Below are 14030 nucleotides of genomic sequence, written 5' to 3'. Positions count from 1 at the left end.
ATTATTATATATCTTAAAAGTTGCTTTTCTCAGGAAATTGCTTCTCATAGCGTGCTGATTTGTTTTTGTTTGTTTGTTGTTTTTTCTATTAATACAAGTACAAAAACAACATTTGACATGTCAGCCTTCTAGGTAAACATGCTTACCTTCACTGACCAATAAGAAAATTGGTCTGCTATATTTTATTTAATGTTGCAAACACTTGCTTGCCTGAGAGTTTCTTGAGACGAGAGTATGGATCATATTCATGTTTGTATCATAGCAATTCACACAATGTCAGGCTATCAATATTTGTTGATTGAATGAATGGAAAGGAAATTGATACACTTTCTTTTATATATAATCTCTTACAATATTTTGCTAATTCTTAAAATGTCAAATCAGTTTAATAAATATTTAATGAGTGTATACTCTGCACAAGAAAGTGTTAGGCAAGTTTTTATAAGTCCCTCACAAACTGTTTTCAGATGTTTCTTCTATAGATAGTGTTGTTGAGAACTATCATTGTATTACCACATGCCCCATTGACCCTCCTGGTTCTGTTGAATATTTACAAGTATTTATAAATGCTGTTTAACGAATAAGCTTTCCTCTTTTATTAAAACAGAAAAAATATGTATAGTTGTCCCTTGAAAAACATGGGTTTGAACTGCATGGGTCCACTTACACTTTGAATTTTTTCAGTAGTGAATACTATAGACTACAAGATCTGAGACTGGTTGAATCTAAAGATACAGAGGAATCACATATATGGAGTGCTGATTATAAACTATATGCAAATTTTCATTTGTGCCAAGGGTTGAGACCCAACACCTGAGTGGTTCGAGGGTCAACTGTGTATACATATGAGGTCTATAATTTTTTTTCTGTTTCAAGGATAATTTATTATATAAAAATATAATGTGATTTGGAGTAAAGAAACTATCTTTTCCTTGAGCAATTAGCAAGTGCTAAGTAATGGCTTAAATAATGTACAAAACCTATTTCTCCTTTTAATAACTTTAAAAATCTTTGGAGATAAATTACAATTATGACTTCATCTTAGAGTAAGTTAGAAAATACTGTTCAGAGAAGGTAAATAACTTGCTACTTTCCAAGATGATATAATTATTAAGTATAAAACCAGTAATTGAGCCCAAGAATCTCTGATTTATACTCTTTGCTCTAATTTGATTCTATTATTAGATGAAACCAGGGAAAGTAAGTAGATCATACCTAAGTCTACTTTATCATTTCCTGTGGAAACACACACTGCTATAAAAATCATTTGTGAGTCAGATAGTTCCATGAGGAAATTGGCACTTCATGGATTACTGAATGTTAGCTTTTATAATTTTTTTTAAAGTAGTAGGTGTCATGCTATTAGGGTATGGTCATTCCTGTTTTACATTCCAATTAAAAAGGCCCTAATTAGCCACACAACAATATACTCTGATAATCTCTGTCTTTTAATTGGTACATTTTGACCATTAACATTTAAAGTGATTATTGATGTACTTTGTTTATTTGTTGCTGTTTTGCCTGTGTTGTCCTTTTTCTTTGTTTCTACTTTTGTCTTCTACTTTTTTTGTGTCTTTTGTGGTTAACTCAGCATTTTATAGTTCAATTTTCTCTCCTTTCTTAGCATATTAGTTACTGTTTTATTCTTTTTAGTCGTTGCTCTTGAGTTTACAATATATATGTACAATTAATCCAAGTCCACTTTCAAATAACATTATATCACTTCATAGACAGTGTAAGTACTTTATAATAATGAAATAATACTAAAACCTTCTTCCCATCCTTTGTATTATTGCTGTCATTCATTTCACTTATACATAAGTATACATATTCTATCTGTGCATCTATCACATATATATGAGCATACGTAATCAGAAACATTATTATTTTGAACTGTTATCTGTTAGATCAAGTAAGAATAAGACAAGTAAAAGTATTTATTTTACCTTCATTTATTCCTTCTCCAGTGCTTTCCTTTCTTTATGTAGATCTGAGTTTCTGACCTATATGATTTTCCTTCTCTCCAAAGAATTACTTCTAACATTTCTTGAAAGGAAGATCTACTGGCAACAAATTCCCTTAATTTTTGTTTGTCTGAGCATGTCTTTATTTCTCCTTCACTTTTGAAGGATAATTGCACAGGGCATAGAATTATAAGTTGTTGTTTTGTTTGTTTTGTTTTGTTTTGTTTCCCTCTCAGAATTTTAAATATTTCACTTTACACTCTTTTTGCTTGCATGGTTTCTGAGGAGAAGTCAGATATAATTATCTTTGTTCCTTTACAGGTAAGTTTCCCCCCAACTTCTTATAGGACTTTTTCTTTATTTTTTGATTTTCTATAGTTTGAAAATGATGCCCATATGTTGGCTTGTGGAAGGTGGGAGGGGGGCATTCATCTTGCTTGGTGTTCTCTGAGCTTCCTGGACCTATGATTTGGTATGTGACATTAATTTGGGGGAAATTCTCAGTTATTATTGCTTCAAATATTTCTTCTATCTTTCTCTCTTTCTTCTCCTTCTGGCATTCCCATTATGCATATGCTTATGTAGTTGCCCCACAGTCATTAGATATTCTATGCCTTCTTTTTTTTCCCCCATTATTTTTTCCTGTTTGCTTTTTCCTTTTGAAGGTTTCTATTGACATAGCTTCAAGTTCAGAGATTCTTTCCTCAGCCACATCCAGTCTAATAAGAAGTCCATCAAAAACATTTCTTATTTCAGTTACAGTGTTTTTTATTTCTTTTTGGTTCTTTCTTAGAATTACCAGCTCTTTTCTAATATTGGCATCCATTCTTGCATGCTGTCTACTTATCTATTAGAGCCCTTGGTGTATTAATCATAGACGTTTTAAATTCCTGGTCTGACAATTCCAACATCCCTGCTATATCTGAGTATGGTTTTTATGCTTGCTCTTTCTCTTCAAAATGTGGGGGGGTTTATTTTATTTATTTATTTATTTTTACCTTTTAGTATGCCTTGTAATTTTCTTGAAAGCCAGATATAGTATACTGGGTAAAAAGAGCTACTATAAATAATCCTTTAGTAATGTGACTGTATGGTATGTGGGCAAGGGGACCATTCTGTAATCTTATGATTAAGTCTCTCTGTCTTTTAGTGAACCTGTGCCTCTTGACTGTGACCTTCACATGTGTTTCTCAGTCCTGCCCTACCCCCACCCCCTGTCAGTGGGATGACATGGCTAGAGGGGGCTGGAGCTGAGTATTTCCCTTCCTCCAGATCAGTTAGGCTCTGACAAAACCACTGCAGGCTAGGCCCTGGAGTAACTATTTTCTCCAGAAGGCTGACCTTGTTAAGAAGAACAGAATGTTCTGATTTGTTTCAGAATAGTTCCTTTTCCCTTCCCCCTGTCAGAAATACAAGCAAAAACAATTTTAAGTGATATTCACTGTGAGAACCTGGCAGAACTCCAGGAAGTAAAAGTCACAAATGTATGTCATCCTCCCACCATCAGTGACAAGTCCTACTGTAGTTTTTGTCTCTCAGACTAATCCATGCTGAGCCTCTGGCAATTCCTCAGTTACAGTGCAGGTTTTCCTGCCCTGGCAGTGATTCCTGTGGTTATGTCAGTTTGTGGATTTCTGCTCTGGTAATTTGTGAGTCTCTGTGTCTGCCTAGCAGTCTCTCCAATTTTGGAAGCAGCAGTTGGCCCTAAGACCTCATTTCTCTGATGGATCTAAGAAGAAATGTTGATTTTTCGGTCTGTTTAGTTTTTCGATTGTTAGAATGGAGTGGCTACTTCCAAGGTTCTTACAGGCTGAACTGGAAACCAGAAGTCCCCTCACTTATTTTTAGAAACCTGAATGCAGTAATTTTGCCTTTGATGTTTCCTACCATTCCAATATAGTTATATCACATTTAAAACTTAAGATTTGTATTATTTATTGGTAGAATATGAGGAGGAGGTGTAAATTCCCTTCCTTTAAATAACTTTTAGTTTTCCTTGCCTTTTAAGTGCTTCATCTCCCATTGATGTCATTAGTTTTCTCTTACTTCTCTCTAATTCAGGCTTAAGGTCTCACAGAAAAATACACGTCTTTCCAATATATTAAAACAAATCAAATACTCTTTTAGTTTTCTTTCATTGTAGTTAATTTTTATTAAAATATCCTTCCTGGAGATTGCTGTCTTTCTTTTCTAATTTGTACATGATTAGTCTAGGCCTGCTATCTAGCTGTCATCCTAAGATTAGTTTTCATCATCATCAACTGGAAATTTCTCATGACCTCTCAAGTCTTAGATCACCTATTTCCTGAACTCAGAGTTTTCTCTTTCTTGCTTTACCCATTGCTCTGATAGAGCACATCCTGCAGCAGCTTCCTGAGAAGGGGTGTGGAAGGTGACATTTTTATGAGTTTGTGTATCTGAAGATGTCCTGACTTATTGCCTCAGACTTAATTGGTAATGTTGAGGAGTAAAAATTTGTGTTGAAAATCACTTAGCAAGCATCTATTGTTTCCTTTCTCAGTTTGATTGTAGAGAAGTCTGGTGTTGGTCTGATTCCTGAATTTCTTTATGACTAGTTTTTTTCTTATTTCAGACTTGGAAGATCTGTTTACTCCTAATGATTTTAAATTTCATGATCGTGTGTTTTGATGTGGGTCCTTTTCATTCATTTTGGGGGGACCTCTATAGGTCCTTTCAATATAGAAATATGTGTTCTTCCAGGACTTTCATTCCATTAACTACATAAGGCAGAAAAATTGACTCTGTCTCCATTTTGGAAGAATCATTGTGGAGGGGCCTGGGATACCAAGGGGGTTTTTTGCTAGTTTTTTGCCAAAACTCGCCAAATAGTGAGTTTTGATCTTCTGCTAGTCACAGCCAAAAACAAATGTATCAGGACCAGGTAGCCTGCAGAAAAAAACAATTTCTTGTTATTGACTATATTTTCACACTGTCCACTTAGTGATTTTTTTCCGATTTAATGTGAAAAGAGTTAATATTTTTTCCAGGTCTACAATTTCAAAGATGGACTGATAGAGATGATCGATAAATATGCCAGTTATATCACACACACATCACACCCATGCGTCATTTATCTTGACAAAGCTTAAGGTTCCTGTAGCCTTTATAGCGATCATTTACCTTTGACTAGTTCATGGATTAAGTTGAAAAATGAGTTCCCGGACAATGATCAACCAAGATTTGCTCGAAGGTCGTTAATTCATGTTGCCTCTCTGTAGTGTCCTGAAACAATGGCTGTAATTTAACCCCTTTAAAAAAAGATTGGCTACAAAGAACACTCGGGCATTTCCTATTGTGTTGACCATGGTTGTGTGAGTACACTGTTACTGAATCACTTCAGGTAAAGTGTAGTGGAGAATACATTTCCTAATAGTAGTTAATAGCAAAAACAGTAAAATGTACATAAATACAAAGGAACTTATTTAACAAAGCTTGAAAAAATAACAAATTCAAAAGAAGTTATTTTAGTGCTACACTGCTGAAGACAAGACAGCTCTGAAAAAAGCCTGAAATAATGTCAGATTTATATGAATAGTTGAAAACTAACTGCTGCTTATAGATCATTATGAAATAAAGATAAGAGAATTGATATTAAAGTGTAGATATTGTAATAAATTTAAATGTAAAGAGAAAGAAACTGATTGTATATTATATATATGTATATATATATAGGTATACATAGTACTAAATTAAACACTTAAAATAATCCTTACAATTCTTTAGAGGGTCTACAAGTAGCTTCCTACTAACTTTCAAGCAATTATTTAAAACTTTTTATTACATTTACCTAATTGTATACACAAAAAGATAAATATATGCATTTCATTATACAGACTATAACAAAGGATACTATTCTCACTTGTATCTCCAGAAATGTATTATATTCCAGCTTTATTACAGATGACATAATGATTAATTCTGAAGATATGAGTTCTGCAATACATTTGAGCATGAATAATTAAAATAATGACTATCTCAGACACAAAGCTTGGTTTATGAATATAATTCAATGAAATCATAGAGGGCTATAGAAAAATTAGTTAATTTTTTCTGTCATAGGGTTTGTTTTCACAGAGTCTATTCCCTCCTAAATACAGACACTGGGATTCTTCCATACAACCACTAACCACCCTCTGAGTCAGTGGGCTTGTATGCATCCTGAATCTTTGAAAAAGGAAGTATCAATATAGGGCATTTAGGGTGAAGCTCAGTATTGTCTTGTGTCAAGAGAGGGCATCACTTGTGCCAGATTGTATGCAGAAGAATTCTTGTCTCAGCAGAGCACAGTCTGCAGGTGTTGTCCTGGCAGATCAGGGCACTTTAGGACTAGCTTCCAATGTTGCTGGGCCATCTCTGAAGGCTGAATCCTCTCCTTTTCCCATCACTCCCCTACTTCTTATCCTTTTGTCTTCCTCAGCTACCATTGATCATGCTCCATCACAATTACTTCCTCAAACTCACCAAACAGGTGATGTTCATCACTTTACCTTAGTAATCTGGATTTTCCTTATTCATCCTCCAAAGTATTGTTTGACATATAAACTATGCCCTGTTTCCTTCACAGATTTCACTTAAAATTTTTAGAACACTTTTTACTTGTTTCAATAAAATCTGATATTATATATTAAAACCTTTGACTCACGTATGCAAAGATTTTGGCAACAATTTTTAAGCCTGGCGACAGAGACAGTCATTTAGGGAGGAACATACACCAGTGCTTCCCATCCCCCATACTTAGAGATTCTCGTGTAAGTAGTTTGGTTGGGGCCTGTCTTAGTCTGTTTGGGATGCTATAAGAAAATACCATAAACTAGGCAACTTATAAACAACAGAAATGTATGTTTCACTGTTCTGGAGATGAGGAAGGCCAAGATGAAGACACCAGCAGATTCAGTGTCTTGTGACAGCAAGCTTCCTGATTCATAGATGACCTCACATGGGAGAAAGGACTAGGTAGCTCTCTGGGGTGTCCCTTATTTTAAGGGCGCTGATCCCAATCATAAGGCTCTACCCTCATAACCTAATCACCTCCCAAAGGCCCCACCTCCTAATACCGTCACATTGGGCATTAGGTTTCAACATATGATTTGGGTGTGAGGGGGAGGCACAAATATTCAGTTCATAGTAAGACCCTATATTTTGGCATTTCCTAGTTGAGATTCAATTAAGCAGTTTTGATTGAAAAGTAAAACTAAAAATAGAACTACCACATGACCCAGCAATCCCACTACTGGGCATATACCCTGAGAAAACCATAATTCAAAAAGAGTCATGTACCACAATGTTCATTGCAACACTATTTACAATAGCCAGGACATGGAAGCAACCTAAGTGTCCATCAACAGATGAATGGATAAAGAAGATGTGACACATATATACAATGGAATATTACTCAGCCATAAAGAAACAAAATTGAGTTATTTGTGGTAAGGTGGATGGACCTAGAGTCTATCCATACAGAGTGAAGTAAGTCAGAAAGAGAAAAACAAATACCGTATGCTAACACATGTATATGTGATCTAAAAAAAAAAAAGGTTCTGATGAACCTAGGGGCAGGAAAGGAATAAAGGTGCAGACATAGAGAATGGACTTGAGGACATGGGGAAGGGGAAGGGGAAGCTGGGATAAAGTGAGAGAGTGGCATGGACATATACACTCTACCAAATGTAAAATAGATAGCTAGTGGGAAGCAGCCACATAGCACAGGGAGATCAGCTCAGTGCTTTGTGTCCACCTAGAGGGGTGGGATAGGGAGGGTGGGAAGGAGATGCAAGAGGGAGGAGATATGGGGATATATGTATACGTATAGCTGATTCACTTTGTTATACAGCAGAAACTAACACACCATTGTAAAGCAATTATACTCCAATAATTATGTGAAAAAAATTTTTAAAAAACATGGTACTGGTTTATAGTGTATATTTAAGAGCCCTTTTGAAAGTCTTTACATTAACCTCTCTTGGGGACCGGTTGCAGAAAACAAAACAAAAACAACAAATTAGATGATCAATGAAAAGTGTTTACCATAATGTCTAGTACAAACTAAACACTCAAATTATTGATGATGATGATGATATTTTTCTATCTTCTACTATTACAATAATCCTAATCCCCCTTATAGTAATGTGGATTCCTCTGAATGATTTGAAGAGTCTCTACCACAAAGTTATGGCATGGTAAAATACTGTACAATGATTAGTAATCTGTTTCCCATTATCTTTCATATATAAACATCCATGCATGTGGAGCAATGTTTTGAGCCCAGTGGGTTCTACATAAATAGCTGCCTTCTCTTGTCAAATATAAGGTGGTTGTATTCAAATGCTCCTCATCAAGATCTAAATTCAATACTAAGTTCCTATGAGATTAATGTTGTTCCTTATTTGTCAAGATGGTGGTAGACAGCCTTGATTTGATCAATTTGGGTAACATGAGACAAAGGCAAGGAAATTGAGATGAAAGGAAAAAGTCACGAGTGAAGTTGTAAAATTTTATATCAGGAACAAAGCAACATATTTATAAGAAAGCAAGTGAAGTACCCTTAATTGTGGAGCAGTATGAAAACAGAGAAAATACCGTTATTCAGAGAACATGGTGAAAAACAAATCCTTTTGCCCACTAATTTTTAGGTCTCTTACAGAGATTAATCATGATGTTCAAAGGAAATCTGTAAAAATAAATTAGAGTACATATTCACTTTAGATATCATCCATAGTAAGTTAATGTTTTCAGTTTGCATTTTAAAAGTGTTCTGAATCACTAAAACAGCATGGGCTTCTTATCTTCATTTCTAAGAATTCATATTTATTTAACATGCAAGAGGGGAGACCTTTCTTTACTTTTATTTAGTCATTTTCTTCTTCTCTAGAGTAAAATTTACTGAAACATAACCATAGTTAAATATCTTGGGGATATTTATTCTCAGAAGAGAAGGTGATATAGCCTAATAATTCTAAGTATTTTCAAAATTTTATCTACTCAGGAAACAGAAATAAAGGTAATGCACTAAAGCTGCCACACAATAGATTTAAGGTAGACATAAAGAAAAAAATAACAGGGAAGATGACTAAGTATAAAAAAGGCATATAATCAAGGTCAATAAATAGATATTCTTATCAGAGTTGGTTATGCCTAGAATTTAGTAGATGGAAAACTTGAATTCTCAGATATCTCTTACCATACCACAGAGTTATCATTGATTCAAAAAGTTATTGTGAACATTGTTTGCATTTTTTAAAAGCAATATAGAAGTCTATGAAACAAAATAAAATGATTTTTTATAAAGAGATTAACCTCTGAGATATGTTTGAGATGAAGCATTTGGACATTGTGTTAGCAAAAAGCTGTGTTTTGAAGTGACACATTTTAAGATGATTTAAATAATTCCTGCTTTTCAGTTGGTTTTAACAAATTTTAACCACTTATTGCTCTTAAACTGAAAAGTTACCTAATATAAGCATTCACACATGTAAGTTTTTTATATACTTTATATATTATTTTTCTCTAAATAATAATAACAACAACAAGATGAACTAGTGTATTAAGAGTGTTAGTGGCCACATAAACTGAGCTGCCATCTTGTGGATAACTCAGCAATGGGCCTTTCATTGATGCTGTAAGGTATAGTAAAGTGCTATACTTTAATATTCCTAACTGCTCAGAGTAAGTAATAATATTCACAAGAATTTAAAACCTGTTTAAATTTTGGAGTCCTGCCTATAAAATTATCACCTGAAGGACATGTTTATTTCTCCTAAAGTTAGCATTAACTTAAACCTTATTAATATGTAGGTTGGGAAACATTGGAGGATGGTTTCTCCAGTTTAATTAGCCTCTAGTGCTGATTTGTTTTGATAATTTAAATAATTAGTTTAACCACAAAATTGATGTAACAGAAATAATTGTCAGGCAATTAAATACTGCAATGGTTTCAACTCCTGGGAAATATATACTAGTATGTAAGTATAGTAATAAAATTGAGATAAACTTGGTCTGAAGTATAAAACATCTTCTACTTGATTTATCAAAAATATTTTTATAGATTCCATGTTCTTCAAATAAGAAAGCATTCACTAAAATAAATTTACTCAAAATAAAGCCTAGATTAATTCCTGTGGGGTTTTTTCCGCCTTTATATTAAGGTTTTACATGGTTGTTAATGTTAAAATAACTGTCTTTTCTCTGGAACTCACAAGTGTTAGCAGGCCATTTTAGTGGGAGGAATGTAATAAATAATGAAACAATGTTGGTAAATTCAATATAAAATGTGGTGTTTGTTATTTTCCCTTTTTATGAAATTGGAGATCTTTTTTAACTCTGGAAAAACATGTATTTTACTTTTCTACATGTATGTAACAAACAGTATATTCAAAAAAATGACACCATTTTGTTTTTTTGCAGGCCCTTAATGTTTTAACATGTTTAGGTTTTTTTTTTTTACATTATGTAATCAGGTTGTATTTTTTACTAATACTATTTTATGATAGTAGTAAGAATTTTTATGTCTGATCATCAATGTTCACATTACATATTCGCTATCTTATCTTTGGCTTTAACCCAGTTTGCAGACTGATGTTCAAGTATCATTAGACTTTCTAAAAGGACGTACTACAAATAAATCACTGAAAGGTCCTGACCTTTAATACCTCTGCTTTTCCTAAAGAAGCACTATCAGAGAATTACTAAAAACTTCATAACTTACACTCATCATTAATTTCAGATGATTACTGCCCATAAGGAAATATACTTTTTCTGTTCTTATGTGTAAGATACTATACTAATCTCACTGATTTGTATATATGATATATCATATTCTATATTTATCTGAAACTTCCTTGAGTGTAGATATAATTATTTGAAACTAGAGTATAAATTCTCTCCTAGTGAATTACACTAAAATTTAAGATTGACTTAATGTATGGAGTAAAGATTCATTCATTATTGTAAGCCAACATTATTTTAAAATATTTCTGCTACATTTTCTTTATCTCCTACTCATTCTCCCAGGGATTAAGTTATATCCCATTCATTTTTCTATTTTGTACACAATTCAAACATTTATGCTTTCACATTTAATAAGTGAACTCCCTTAAAATTTTACTGATGCATTAATTAGTCTTGATCTTGTATAATATGTAAGTACAGAAATCTATATTCTTAAAAATCTTATTTTATTAACACAAAACTAGGACCCTTTTCCAAGGCATTAACTTATCAATGAATTGTGTGAAGGATGTGGTTATTTGATACACAGTGTTTTCAAAGAACTAGGAATATTTCTATTTCTCAGTCTTCATTGTGTCCTATGTCTATTTGGCATGGCAGTGCTCAAACAAGTGCAAAACAAAATAAGAAACATTATAACGTGAGTTTACTCAAATCACCAGAATATACATTTATCTTAAAAATTAACTGAATGGTGTATATATCAGCATGCTTTCTACATGCAACAAGATATAATCTAATTTTGCTAGTTATTCATCTCTGCCATTAAATATTTATACCATTAAAATTTTATATAAATATAAAATGGAGGAGCATATTTTATTTCATAACTAATTATTTTCTCCATGACATATCTTCTTAGCAGTTACAATGTCTTAGTGTTATCATTTGTCTACCAGAAATACAGTTGACATTCCCATTGTCCAAATTCATCTTTCTGATCTGTAATTCAATTTTATGTCACTTTGCATGGCAATGAATCTTTTTTTAATACACATTTCTGTCTAAATTCCCACGTTTTGGGGCAGAAATAAATGAACAGTGTCTTTCACGTTGGCCCAAAGTACAGTTTGACAAATCGTCTTCTTGAATCTAGATGCTTGAACTTGACTAATATGATTAAATTCTGAATAATACCAGGAAGGGGCAACAAGTTCAAAAAGAGACCACTGAGTGAATCAGTGTTATAAATCAAGTTAATTTGCAACATTATTTTCTAGTTGAAATTTTAAGAGTTTAGGATAATCATATTTCTTCCTTACTTATTTTGAAGGCACTGACTTGACTCTTCATTTTAAATTACCCAAATGCCTTTAAAATGAACACGTTTGATCTTTTGCATAACAACAATAATATTAATTGCATTTATATTTATGTAATAGTTTTTATTTTACATAATGTATTTTATATATTACCTCATTTAATCCCTATATCAACTTTTTTTGGTGTAATTAGCATTGTCATTCTCATACTATACATGAAAGTTATTAATGTTCTGAAGTTCTTACAGATAGTAGGTGATAGAGCAAGGATTGGAGGCTGGGGCTTTTGAACCCAAATCTAAAACTCTTACCCCTGTATCACATACTAACTTGATGCTAAGAGTAATCAAATAATCAAGCCAGTGGTCATGAAAGTCAGGACTTGGAGGGGAATTTTGAATGTGTGGCCTATGAAAGTGTCTTTTCATATATTTTCAACTTTTAGAACTCTCATTGTACCATACAATAAAAATAATTTTCTGTCATTGGAAATGTGGAGGGATTATAACAACTTTGCCCTGAATCCATTATTCAGAAGGACATGAACCAGCATAATGGCACACAAGGGCACTGTTGGTGACCTTCCTTTCCCTAAAGATGGGGGTGGATGCAGAGAATTTCTCTCACTGTCTCTCCAGGTGGGTGTACTATTTGCATGCTGAGCTGCACAGCTTTCAAAGGGCTTGCCCTGGGATATGACTGGGCTGGATTTAGAAGGAGCTGGTCATTGAATAGCTCTGGTAATTCTTGCATCTCACAGTTATGTGGCTGACAGCTCCTTTTGGTGGGGAAAGCTTGGATATGTTTCAAGATGATTGTAGTTTTGTCCCTCTGGCAGCAAGCTGCTGCAACCAGCTTTAGCTCATTATCCTCCTCTCCCACTGGATTTAAGCCTGGGGAGAAGTCTGGGGCTTTTGTCAGGATAGAGGGTAAGGGATAGATAATTATTCCCCATTTGTGCTCAAAGAGAACAGCACTATAAAGGCTACTATAAAGTAGCCTTCAGTTTCTGAAATGGGCTTGTCTACAGTTCCAGTGACTTATAAATTACTCTTTGTAAAAACCCAAGTTTAACATTATTATTTTAGTGATGTTATGCTTTTAATATATCATACATTAAGCTTTATTACACAAAACTTTGGAGATACTATTTAACATTCAGAGAGTAAAATGCATTTTCATTTTTTAATTTTTATTAGATTTTACAATACATGTGGCTGCTGTAACCAAATTGATTAAAAGCTCCGCTGTACAGTTGTGTACACTGTAATTTTTCTCAACTCTACTTTCTTAATCTTGTGGGGTAGTTCTGTAAAATCAGTGCAAAGTAATTAGAAAATTTTAAATCCCAGATGTTGTGATGATATTAATCTTTACCTTTAATATCCATTCTGAGGAATACCTTTTATAAATACTGCTATTTATTAAACATATCTGGAGAATAAAATTCCCATAGATCCTAATTAATTAATTATGTAAGTTTTTCTTAACGTATTTGGGGGAAAGTATTTTCAGTTTTCTATCCTCTGGTAGCTCAGCATCACTTTCACTCCACTTTTCAGCAAAAATTATAGTCAGAGATGAGCATTTCAATTTGCAGCTGACAGTTTAGGGTTAAGATATGATTCCAGGTAACAGAAGCCAATGAGAGTACACCCAGATGATGTTTGTGACATCATCTTCCAGTCGGAGTACATAGAGGAGCTGAGGTAGCGTTCGGTTTCAGCCCCCAGTGCCATTATGATGGATGTTTACATCTCTTCATTGAGAGCCAATTATCTCTCTTTTGTGTGAGTCCCAAGTATCACTCATACTGCCAGGCTGCACAGAGCACTGTTGGACGTAACTGAACGAATTGTTTTCCCTGCCTCTGGTAAGAGCCTCTTCTGTTTTACCTTCTCTTTCAAAATAAAGGTAAATGTGTCTAACAGGGGAAACAGTATAAGAAACTGGTGTCAGGGTTGAACAGGATTACTATTTGGTAAGCTTTGAATCAGAGCAGTGTTTAGCAGTATTAAAAGGAAGTGTGGATTTAGCAAAATGAATTTAAAAAGAGAAT

This window comes from Neophocaena asiaeorientalis, unplaced genomic scaffold, assembly GCF_003031525.2.
Source record: "Neophocaena asiaeorientalis asiaeorientalis breed wild unplaced genomic scaffold, Neophocaena_asiaeorientalis_V1.1 scaffold335, whole genome shotgun sequence".
In the NCBI taxonomy this organism is placed as follows: Eukaryota; Metazoa; Chordata; class Mammalia; order Artiodactyla; family Phocoenidae; genus Neophocaena; species Neophocaena asiaeorientalis.
This window is presented reverse-complemented; position numbering follows the sequence as displayed.